The 12066-nt window shown below is 41.1% G+C and overlaps 1 long non-coding RNA gene across 19 annotated transcripts in view; it reads right to left on the bottom strand.

The window, feature by feature from the left end:
* The window catches only part of LOC308069376, an 84475-nt gene extending 73143 nt beyond the window's left edge, over window positions 1-11332 (bottom strand). For 18 of the 19 annotated variants that reach the window (XR_013930358.1, XR_013930359.1, XR_013930360.1 and 15 more), the window contains exons 1-2: window positions 1658-11332; window positions 801-910 (exon numbers count right to left, since the gene is read on the bottom strand). This is a non-coding gene — a long non-coding RNA (uncharacterized lncRNA). The remainder of the gene's footprint in view (window positions 1-800; window positions 911-1657) is intronic. The other variant, XR_013930357.1, reaches the window with a different exon arrangement.
* Window positions 11333-12066: the final 734 nt, after the last annotated feature.

Here is a 12066-nt window from a genome sequence, read left to right on the forward strand (position 1 = left end):
CGGGCCCCAACATCAGCGCGGTGCTGCTGGGAGAGATACAGCCCAGCACACGGGAAGGCTTTGAAATGGAAACCCAAAGAGGTAAAGTCCAAGCTTAGCTAAGATGTGAGCCAGACAGCAGTGTGGGGTCACGGGATGGCTCTGCTGGGAGAGGCTACGAGGCACCCTGCTTCCGCAATATACGACCGGCTGGAGGGGTTTGTCAGGGAGCTGAAGAGACTGACCTGAGCTGCCTGGCACGGCAGTGACCAGAGGAAGTGGTCATTGCACATTTAGCTGGTTAGGCTAATATTAAAGCAAGCTAATTTTGCATTGACACCAATATATCCTGTCTTCCCGTGAGCGACGTTACCCTGTCATTCTCCAAACCGAAAGCAAATTTTGAGAAACCTCTTTTTTTCCGGTGTGGGAATTACCAATAGAAAATGTTTCCCATGATATCAGTACTGCAAACTCCTTCTGCACTTGAGAATGCCTTGTGTAGTTTGAATAGGTTTAGTGTTCAGAAGTCTGTCTTGTTTTATGAAGAGAGCAGGCAAAGAAATTGGATGTTATTGTAACATCTGCTTATAGCAATAAAAATCTAGTTGTGAAATTCTGAACTAATCTGTCTCCATAACGTAGCCTCTCCCTGCTTCTCTCTCAGGTGTACTATCGACCAAGAAACAAGCTAATCAATCAAGTATCTGGTAGTTTTAGTTTATATTGCTGTCCTCATTTCTTCTGTCATTGCATTCTCCAACTCCTTTTGCCTTTCCTTTTCTGTTCCATTGCCATTAGAGCCTGTCCACTCCACTCACCTGTTCTGTAACTGAAGCTGTTCAGCTGCTTTGACACGTGATGGAAAGGCCATCCTGAATGTCACCTCCTTGGCCAGGCCTACTGCTCATGTATCTTTCTCTGACATTTGCTGTGGAGATAGGAGGAATTTGAGTAACCATAGAAATCTCATGCACGCTCAAGCACTGTTGCTCCTTACATCTAAAATTGCTTTGTGTCAACTGCCTCTAATGTCTAGTTGATTTTGCCCTCCCTCATTACTTTTCTTTGCAAGACTGTTACTTCTACTCAGTCAGCAGCTACTTAGGTGCCATCATAGCAAGGTAAAGACAGTCCTGGGTTCAGAATCTATCACTGAAACTTTACAAGTAGAAGTTGCTTCTTTTTCTCTGCTGTGAGATCAAATAACTGTTTCAAGCATTGCAGATATTAGTCTCCAAACAAATTATAAGGATCAGAAGGTAGCAAGGCCAACTTAGTCCCTTCATAGATAGCCTGAGATACAAGGAGGTTCTCAACAGCGACAGAGACAAAGGCTAGCTCACTTCTGTTTTTGTAATAGCCAAGCCACAAACTGGCCCAGCATATCTTACATATAATCAGGATAGTTAGTCTTTTATCTGTTAGGCTTATCATTAGCTTTTCCCTAGAAAAAATCCCCAACTCCTTTCCTACTCCATCCTTTTTAGCATTGCTCATCTGGAATGTTAGCTGAAATCCCTGAAAGACGCATCGCACCCTGATAAACCACAAACAATTACGCAGACTGGATATACTATGCCAGGAACAAAGAAAGCTCTTATATTTCATTTAATTCAACACAATACCCACCTTTCAGTAGAATAAAAGGAACTTATAATGTGAAAAGTGCCCTTACCATCCCCAGGATCCAGTGCCCAGCCACATCTTAGCAGAAGTGTCAGAATGAACAGCTTTGCACCAGAGAATTAGCGTTGTGGCATTTCTCCTTGTCTCATGCCAGCATTCCTGGTAGGACTTATTTTACCCAGGGATCTTCAGTATGAGGCTACACATTCCTTATCAGTCTGTTCATTAAGGATCCACAGGCACAAAGATCACTCTTGGTATGTTTTATAAATATTAACAGCATAACTGAGAACAGCATTTGCAAGCTGCAAATCCCACCAGGAATTTTCTTCAAGATTAGTGTAAAAACTAACAGTAAGCAGTAAAAAATACTGAACATCTTTCATTTTTTAAAAAGAACTTGGCTGCTTATCTTTGTGTTTTGTGAGCATTTCAGCATTATGCATGTTGATAATTCAATTCCTTCAGCTAAAGACTTGTCATATCCTAGCACTCCTATTCCCAAGATAAATTATTCTAATAACCCTGTGGGTGTTAAGTCAATTTCCTAAATCCATGTGTTAAATAACCTGTTTTGGCAACAAGAAGAAATGTGTATGTACTCCAGCAGTAGGGTTGGGGTTAGGTGAGTTTTTTTCCTGGGTACAGTGTACTGAAACTAAGCTCTTTCTATAACCTGAATGGAGAGAATGATTTAAAACATTCAAATCTTGGGAGTCTTTGCTTTACTCTACAGAGAGAGGCTTCAGATCTGGAAGTGTTTGGGACACAAAGGAATTGTATAAAAAGATTGGAGAAAGGGTATTTTGCACTGTGAAGTACAGATTTCTCAAGGTAGTATCTCACACATCTCATTTCAATCTATTCACAGGTCATCTGGAAATCACTTGATTTTCTGAACAGATGACCAGTATTTTGTCAAGAGCCAGTGACTGAACTCTGTGTTTTACCCGCTTCACAGAAGAGAATGAAACATTAGTTTATCTGTGGAGAACTAACTATCCACCTTTAGAGGAAGTGTGATCCAGAGTAAAGCAACAGGGATGTGTAAAACGTAACCCAGGATCTCTGGTCATAATGGAAGCTGATCATCCCCCTGTGTATAACAGAGCATTACTGTATGCTTTTGTCTTGCTATTTATTCAAATTGTTCTGTGGTTAATGTCTTACACTGGCTCATAGGCCTCTTGTTTCCTTCAAAGGAAATCGAATAACCTTCTCAAATGGTAAGTTCCTGCCTAACAGAACTACAGTGCAGGATGACCACTTTGGGGTCTAAAAATAATCATAGGATATGATGAAGAAAGAACGACAGATGATGTTTCAATTAGATGTCTTAGAAAGATCTTATAGAGTGAATAGTCTAAAGATTTTACTTATGAAGTCTGATTGTAATGCCCATTTCTGTGTTTGATTTCTGGAAGCTACAGGCTGTATGTGACTAATCTATTGCCAAAAACTTGAAACTGATGAAATATTGGGATTCTCATTGAAAAGCTGGTATGCTGCTATCCTCGGATTAACAGTAGGGTTTGATTAGTTCTCTTCAACCCTGCCATCAACAGAGTGGTATTTTGTTAAAAGTCTGTGGCTGGGAAGGACATGGGAAAGCCTTGTGCTGCCTGCTTCACTGTGGGTCAGGTGAAGACCTCTGAAGGGAGGATTGGACCTTACCTGACAGCAGTTAAACACAACGGAAGATGAGAGGAAACTTCCAGAGTGAAGGGGAGAACAGAGGTGCAAGAAACATTGGAACATAGGGGCTTGCAGCAGAATGCTTAGAACAGCAGGGAGCAGGCACACAATCGGGTCTTAAAAGTATCAGCTGAAAGGATGTCTAACAGGCTGGAAAGGTTTGCAGAGCTTGCTGAACCCAGACAATTAAAAATTCCACAGCTAAAACCAACACTGGAGAAAAAAACCTCCTCCAGTAGAACACAAAGGGCAAGGAGATTTTTTTTATTATGTGCTTTCTCACTCTGACGTTTTTATTAATTTTTGTTGTTGTTGTTTGGGTTTGTTTGGTTGGTTGGGTTTTTTTGTTTTTTGGAGGGGGATTTGTAATGAATGATCTAGGCCTCTCATCTGCAGCTGCTGGCCTAACAAGGCTCTTCTTCCAGCTCCCCAGGTGCTTTCACCTCCACTGTTAACAGAGTCTGTGTCAGAGTACCTCTGACACCTCAGCAAAGTCTTAAAGTTATTTTTTTATTAGATTGTTTTAGTAAAAGGGACACAATACAAAATCAGTGGCATAAATTTATAACGCCATGTATAGGGAAGAACTGCAATTAACCTGTGAAAAGAAGGAACATCTTAACATGAAAGGCACCTGTGAAGATCAGGTGTTAAAATTTTGTAGTGACAAACCTTCCAGTGTCGTTTTTATGAGTGTATTAGAACACTAATATGTTTTGAGCACTTGTAGCAATAGAATTTAACAGTGCTTAACACAGACCTTATACTTGCTGTGTATTTCTGCTATGAAAACTTAGCTGTTTCCTGCAATGGGCACATCTGAATAGAATGAGCATGAGATACAGTCCAGACAGTGCCCTCTCTATCATGGCTCTCCAGAGAAGTGGGGACAGAATGAATTGTGAGCTGCCAATCGATGGTGCCCTGTGCTGTTCAGAAGTCAGGGTTGTTCTGGCATTGCTTCTCTCAGATCCACTGTGACAAGATGAGGGATGCAGGATTTCTGTCATGTGTCAGCAGGAACAAGGCCTAAATCAAACTGTTTGGAGTGGGAGGAGAGGAGGTTACTCCTTGAGAGCAAAGAGCTAGGCAGGCAAAATGCCTGTTTTCCTTCATTATGCTCTACCTCAGCTTTTCCATTCCTTCCTCTTCCTGGATGCGATGCCTTCCTACCCAGACAGGCAAGTCTGTTAACCCTAGGGACAGCTGTCACCTGCAATGGACATCTGCAGAGGAGGTCATCTTTGATACGGATGTCCCAACATCTCACTTGCAGACAGCTTGGAATCCTAGAGTTGTACCTGGGTAGCCCAGTGCAGAAGGTGGCCACTTGCACCTTCAGCAGGATTTTCTGGAAGTTGTGTATTCTGATAGTGGTATGAGATGACATCAAACCCTGCGATGAGGTGTTTCTTACTGACTTGTTCTTGACGTTTCCAACCACACAAAGTGGATGACAGCCTTCCACAAACACGGTCTGAATATGATTCTGTTTGTATACATATATGACAATTAATGTAGTTATAGACTGGTAGGAAAACACTGTTGGCTGCATTTGCTCTGCAGAAAGCTCATGGAGCCCAGCCTCACAGTGAGGGAGTCACAAAGAAACATTGCAATGAGAAAATGTTATGCAGAAAGCCAGTGGAAGAAAGGCATTTCACAGAAAGGAAGGCTGAGCTTCAGCAAGGATTTTTCATTTCCTTGAACAGCTTTTTGATTTCATTGCAATGAAATTAGGTGCCAGAGCAATTTCGTGCCAGGTGGGACTGCACTCCCCCATGATGTTAATATGGAACTAACTGCACTCAAAAGCATTGTTTGTGTAACAAGTGTGGGACTGCAGCAGTCATGCAAATCCACGTGAAAAGGGACAGGGTTTCATCACAGTTCTCAACTTTCATCTCCAAGGGACACAGCTCTTCTTGGGATTTTTGCTTTTTGAAACTGAAAAAGAAATGTTAATCATGCTTTGAATCTTCCATCTAGTGGCAGTAGAAATGAACTTATCTATACCCAATTTCACTCTGCAATGCATCCAGTTATTCCCCTGAATGTCTGCCTGCATCTTTCCCATGCCACAGCCCTGCGTAAGCAGTAAGATATTGCAAGGTGTAGATCAGAGGATATGTTCATCATGTAAGTACCATCAATGTTATGTTAGAACCTACTAATGCTTACTGACTTGAATGAATTCTTTCCAAAGATACAATCAGTAAGAAATAAATGCCATAGCAGCCAATTTGCAGGAAAAGTTGCATGACAGAACTCAGAAGTCACAATTTCTCAGTACAAGGCATGATGCTACCTAATTTGTAGAGGTTCCTTTATGACTGGAATGAATCTATAAACTAGGACTTCCTCAGCTACACCCCCCTGAGCAGATGGCCTAGTGGATAAACAAATCTTCCCAAGACATGTCTGAAATTGTTGGGACTACACTGGGAAACCTAGTGAAAATGTGGAAGCCAGTGAGACTGCCAATGGTATTTGATGAGCATATAAAAATCATAAATTGCACAGAATTTCACTGCTGCACTGTAATGAAAGAAGAAATGGGACCTCACACTCTGTTCTCTACTGTATTGGAATCTGCTGGCTGTCAGAGGGCATGGCAACCTGTTTAAAGTAAGATTCAACCTCAAGAAATGCAAAGACCTTCCTAGCCAAATGTAAGAAATCAGCAGTGTTCCTCTTCAATCATTTCTTTCAAGTTGTAAACCACAATGGATGAGTACCATATAAAGGTCTGGGGCCTGTGACCACATTTTTCCTAGGTTTATTTTTGGCAGGAGTTTCTGACACCTGAACAAGGGCCGTAAGGTTTCTTCCACTAACGATCACATAGAAACTCATGGATAAGAGTTATGAAGAAGTTATCACTTCCTGGCTGTGAAATTTCCTTCCACACTGGAATGTCATAAACTCAAGTCTCCAGTTCACAGTGCAAATCTATAAGCAAAGCTCATGAGGTTCTGCCTAGCTGGAAATCTGTGTTTATGTGCTTATTCTCGCTTTCACTGTGATGTGTTGCTAAGTATTCTCACTCCCTGTCTGCTAACACAGAGCCTGGTGGAGGTGAAGTTGTGTCTTAAGGGCTGGCAGAGAGTGAGGTAACTGCCTGATCTCTTTCTGAAGATCGTTCTATTTTCAGTGTGCCTGAGTCTCTTCTTTACGGGAAATGTCAGCACCACAGCACCTTGCCCATGCTGCATTGCTGAGAAGGACATTCTGTACCCAGGGTCTGCTCTTGCTCTGCCTCACCTCTTTCTGATTGTGCCGTGCTTTGCTTTCAGCTGCAGTGGAGTCCAGCCCTGCAGAGACAGTAACAGGACTGGGAGAAAGTTAGTGGTAGGCAGGACCTATTTAATTTTTCTTTTTGTGTTAAGGCAGCTTTTTTCAGCAGATCATTTACCAAGAGCTATCATTGAAATAGCTGCCCTTTATGATACACTGTAAGTATTTCAGAAAGGCAGCAAAGCAGATGCTGTGCAGCACAGAAACTTTCACAAATGCTCATATGAGTGGCTAGGAGATTAAACACTATGATTTTCTTCTATGATTTTCTTTGCAGGGGTTTCCTGTCCTGTGGAACATGTGCTTCCAAGGATAGGCTATCTGCAAACTTTCATTAATATAATTATTAGTCTCTAGAAAGAACCATTAGAGGATATGGTTACAAATGGTAATCATACACATTCTCACTGGCAAAGCAGCAAAGAACATTTTTTCCTCTTAGTCTTTTTTTACATGTATAGTCTTCTGATTTCTTTTCCTTTTGCAACATCTTCAAATCTAATCCAAGGGGCAAAGGTCTTTCTTTTCTAAACCTGTACTGGGAATTCATGTCTATCTTGTGATTGACATCACATGTTCTGTCACAGCTGCCATTGCTATAAATCATTTTTGCTTGCTTAAAATATATTCTATTTAATAGCATCTGTGGAAAAGCAGGGGATTTTTTGTTGATGGGAACTGGAAAAAGAAGATTATCTTAGATTTCAAATGAAATGTTAAATATGTATTATTTATCTTCACACTTAGCAAAATGTTTTGATTACTTTTTGCTCCAGCAGGACTTACTACACTGTCACTCATTTTATTGGCATTGAATTGCTTAATGCCAAGCACTGAACCATTTACTGTTCAGCCCTGTTGAACACCTGCATCCTTGATGTGCCTCATAAATTAGCAATCATCTTAATTGTACAGCCCAACTAATGAAAAAACTGACAAGTGCACTAGGTATAGTCTGTAAGGACAGCTCAAAGATAGGTACACTTTTGAAGAACCTTTGTAATTAGAATATTAAAGGAAAAAGACAAACCCCTAAGACTGCAATGATATGATGACTTCTGCAAACTTTTAGGAATCTCCTTAAGTGTGATTTAGTACCAATTTCTTATCATGATATTTTAAACTCTCAGCTACAAAGCAAAGCTTGAGAGAACAAACAGTAAAAAGGGCTCAGCTGAAAGGTGAGATGCCATTTAATAAAAATGTGTTCCTTTTTGAGCAGTAACCTGCACCTATATGCACACTGCATGCTACTAGAGATTGGTTCCAGCCTATGCAGGACCTATGAAGGGTCTCAAACACTTAATTTTAACAGCTTTCTAGATCTGCTGGTGGCAGCAGTCCATTTACTGGATGCACACATCTAAGCCAACCCGGCTTCCAGTGCTCCCATGTAAGCAAGGTTTCTTTCTCTCCTAACCAGATTATTATAGGCCTTGTTTTCCTGTGAAGGTGGAGTTCACAACCTGCAATCCCAGAGCAAGAAGAATAGATGGGAAATACCCCCTTATGGATGTGTGTGTCAGGAACACAGTTATCTCAGTGAATTCCTGAAAATTTCTGTCAAGACACAGATGGAAGGGCTGAAGAATTTGTTGATATGTGTTCATATCAACTCATTCAAACAGATATCAGATGCTCTTCCACCACCCTATGTCTGGTTAGATCCTTAGTCTTACACTGATGTTACAGCCATCTCACTCGATGCATGTTCAACTTCTAGTGCTTATCATAAGTTTAAACCACAAATCAGATGGATTTATTTATTTGCAATACATAGTTGCCAGACAATTTATATGCACACAGTGTGAAGCTCCTACATGATGTAAAATAGCAACCATAATCCATGAGTCTTCTGCTCACAGCTAGCTACAGTCCCTGAAAATAATCTCTTAAGTACTGGTGATTGTTCCAACATTGCTCAAGATCTTGCAGGAGATAAGAGACACTTTCCTTGCTTGTAGAGGGACTCAGAGGGATCTTCCTACGTGCTTCCTTTCATCCCCAGTAATACTTCTTAGATATTTTGGAGCAAGAATTCAAGTATTAAAAAAAATCCAAATATTTCCAGTTGTGTTTTCATCCTCTGGCACACATGTAACCATTTTCACTTATACTTCTTTTGCTGGTCAGCTCTTATCTAGGCAAAACATGGACAGTCTTGATCTCTTAATTTAAAAAATGCATAGTGAAGTACTCATAGTCATACTTCATAGTGAACAAGATTAAGCTCAGTCATGAAAAGAAACGACTTCTTTTACAGGAAACTTAGGAACCAAGATGGATGGCTGTGAATTCCTAATTGTCTGTTTGGGAACTCTGCTATGTTACCTTATTTTAAGGTCAGCCTTTCTGAAGTTCTTCTGCAAGCTAAGGCAGGATGTGAAAGTAACATTAATTGGTTCAAGATGTAGTACTTTCAGTAACAGAGTCAATGTCTCCAAGATGCTACTGAAAGTTTTGGATCCGCTTATACACACCACCAGGAGAGTCAACCATGCAGTCTCAGCATTCCCCATCTGACAGCCTGGACTTTAAAACATGTCTGTTCATTCTCTGTGGGCTTCTTTGCTTAACCAGATAGACCACGTTACTTGTATGGTCGGTCCTTTAGTCCCGTAGAGATCTTGGAGCTAGTTATACTGTCTTTGGTACTTCACAGACCTATTGACTGGCTGATCAAAATATCCATTGGCTGACCTACTGTGCTGTTCAGGCAGTAGGGGAGGAGTTATGGACATGGGCAAATGAGCAACAGTTCCTCTTCTTCCATTTTATAGGCTGATTCACACAGGAAATATTACTATTATCTGAGTATAGGAGCATTTTCAAAAAATATTTTAGTTTATAACACTGGCTTGTGTTGGCAGAGCAGATGTTACACCCAAGTCCTCCATCCTAAAATCACTGCTGAGTGACTGCCAACATCTGGAGACATTTCAACTCATGAGCTACTTCCCTTTCAAACCAGACCTTCCCTCATCTGACTGCACACCCAGAGCTGCCTGGCCGTGTGCGTCACTCCTGCCTGTGATGCAGCTGGGTCCACATCTGAGACAACACAACAGCAAAACCCCAGAAGAGCTCTACTGAGAAGACTGGCTTTGTCATTGGCCACTGGGAAGTCAAAAATTTTCAGTCCCCAGAATGATGGGAGAAGAGCCCCATCCCTCATGCCCTGGAAGAGCCCTCAGCCGTCCCTTGCTTTTCTTGCATCGTCTTCTTAACCCCAGGCTTTGAGCTGCCGGGACATCTCTGTCCTGCCCTCAGCCAGGACAGGTAACCACTGGGCTGCTGGGCACCACGTGGCACCCCAGCACCCTGGGTACTGGTCACAAGAGCCCCTCAGAGCAAAGCCTGCTGGGCCCATGCTGGCGGCACAAGTTGCGCTCTGGGTCCCGCTGGAGGGAGGTGCCCTCACCAGCACCCCTTGGTGACTGACCCCAGAGAGGCAGGGCTTCAGATGCACCCGCGCGCTCACCATTACCTGGTGGCTGGCTCTGGGCTCATCCTGGGCGCAGCACAGGGTGTTTCCATCAGCCTTGCCAAGCCCTGAGCGTGGAGCCCAGCGGTGAGCTCTGGGTCTGGGCTCCAGCAAAGCAGGAGCTCCTTGGAATGGGCTTTACAAGCACAGGACTTTGCCTGATGCTGGGTATAACATCAGATCCATGCACCTGTTACCCACTGAGCTCTTTCAATAACCAAAATGCCAATGACCAGGGGAAGAATGTGTTTAGATCTGACACAATTTAAAGCAGCTCAAGTAAGAGTTGTTATGTATTTCCCCTGGTTGAACTCTGTAAATCAGGAATTTCATCTTTTTGCTCGACTGAAAACACTTCCTTTTTGGTAGATGTGGGGATGCTGTGATTAGTAGCTGTTAAAATCAGAAGGCATTTTTTGCCTGTTGTTCTCATATATTGAATAGTAGATTGCACAACAATTTGCAACTCCTTGATCGTTAATAGGGATGTGCAGAATGTCTTTAGTTACCTCACCTTTCTGGGAAATCTAATATCTTTTAAATATAATACACTTTTTTCTTTGTAGTATCCTTATATCCATCAGCTTCTGGGTTTATCTGAAGATCCCAGAAATCACCTCAAGTGCTCTATGCATTTCAGGAGTCGATACATTGTTCCTGCAGGAATCTAAGCTACAGTAGGTTTCTGGTTTTCTATTTTTAAGCAAAACACCTTGGTTTTAGTCACAACAAGTTGTAGGTTTCGGTATGCTGTTATTTTTCATGGTTTTTTAATATTTACTTCATTTATTTCATGCATTTCATGTATTTATTTACAGCATCGTGTGAAGAAGACGAATGCTACTACCTGCATTGTATAGTTTGAATTGTTGCAGTGCTGTGCACCAAACAATCTGTCTTGGATGGATCAGAAAGTCACCCAGAAATATGTCAGCATAATCCGTAAGTCCTGCATCCAAGTTCTTTAAGTGCCTTAACTGATCGAGATTCCCTCCTTAATTGTCTTGTCAATTTATTTATAGTCTATATAGCCACATAGTTGGTAAGATATAAAAAATTTCTAATTATATCTAGTCAAATCAAATGACAATTATGTCTTTAGGTAAGTCTGCCAAACAATGCTTTGCCAAAGAAGGTTGGCCAAAAATGTTTTGACCGAAGAAAGAGGAAGAATCCAGAGCATCTGCATACCAGACTCTATAAAACCTCCTTGGGACAATTTTGCCCTGCTCTCCTGAAAGTTTCAAGGTAAGTGTATGGGTTCTGTAGGATTGCAGAGGCTAAGCAATTTCTTTTAATTTTGCATGTCTCATTGCATTCTGATTGCTTCTGATAAGCAGAAGGGAGGGTTCTAATACCGGGAATTTTCAATCTGTTTTCCATGACATCTTTTTATTTCCAACTCAAAATTTATGTCTGAAATACTATGCATATAAGAAGGAAGTCACCAAATTGTAAATACACTAGTGAGTGCCTTAGAACCTCTAATGTCATGACAGGCAGCACAGCAAGTTATTGACTGTTAGTCCAGTTACCTTGAGGTAATTTTACTATATTTGTTCCCTATTTTTTTTATTCCTACCCCTCACAGAAAAGATTGTACTGAGCCTGATAGGATGTATACATTGTGAAAGTAAGTAAATTCACTTTCCACTGATCTTGGGTAATGAAAGGCCTTCTTGGAGACATATTGCTGATAATTAAGGGCAGCAGAAGAGAAAGATTTGCTTTATGTTTAGTTCTTCAATATACCAATATAAAATGAAAAAACACCCAACAGTATGATAATACTGCAACATTATAATTGTTCTTAAAAACTCTGTTCATAGTTAAAAGACTAAAATTATTTAGAATGCTGTCTCAGTCTCAAGTAGGATGTAAGTACTTAGGTGTTCAAATCAAAACTAGCTTTCAAAAGGTGTTATTGAAAATGACATATTAGTTAAATACTGGGAAGATAGAAACGGTAAGGTATTTCATCA

This window comes from Falco punctatus (assembly GCF_963210335.1).
Source record: "Falco punctatus genome assembly, chromosome: 1".
NCBI classification, from domain to species: domain Eukaryota; kingdom Metazoa; phylum Chordata; class Aves; order Falconiformes; family Falconidae; genus Falco; species Falco punctatus.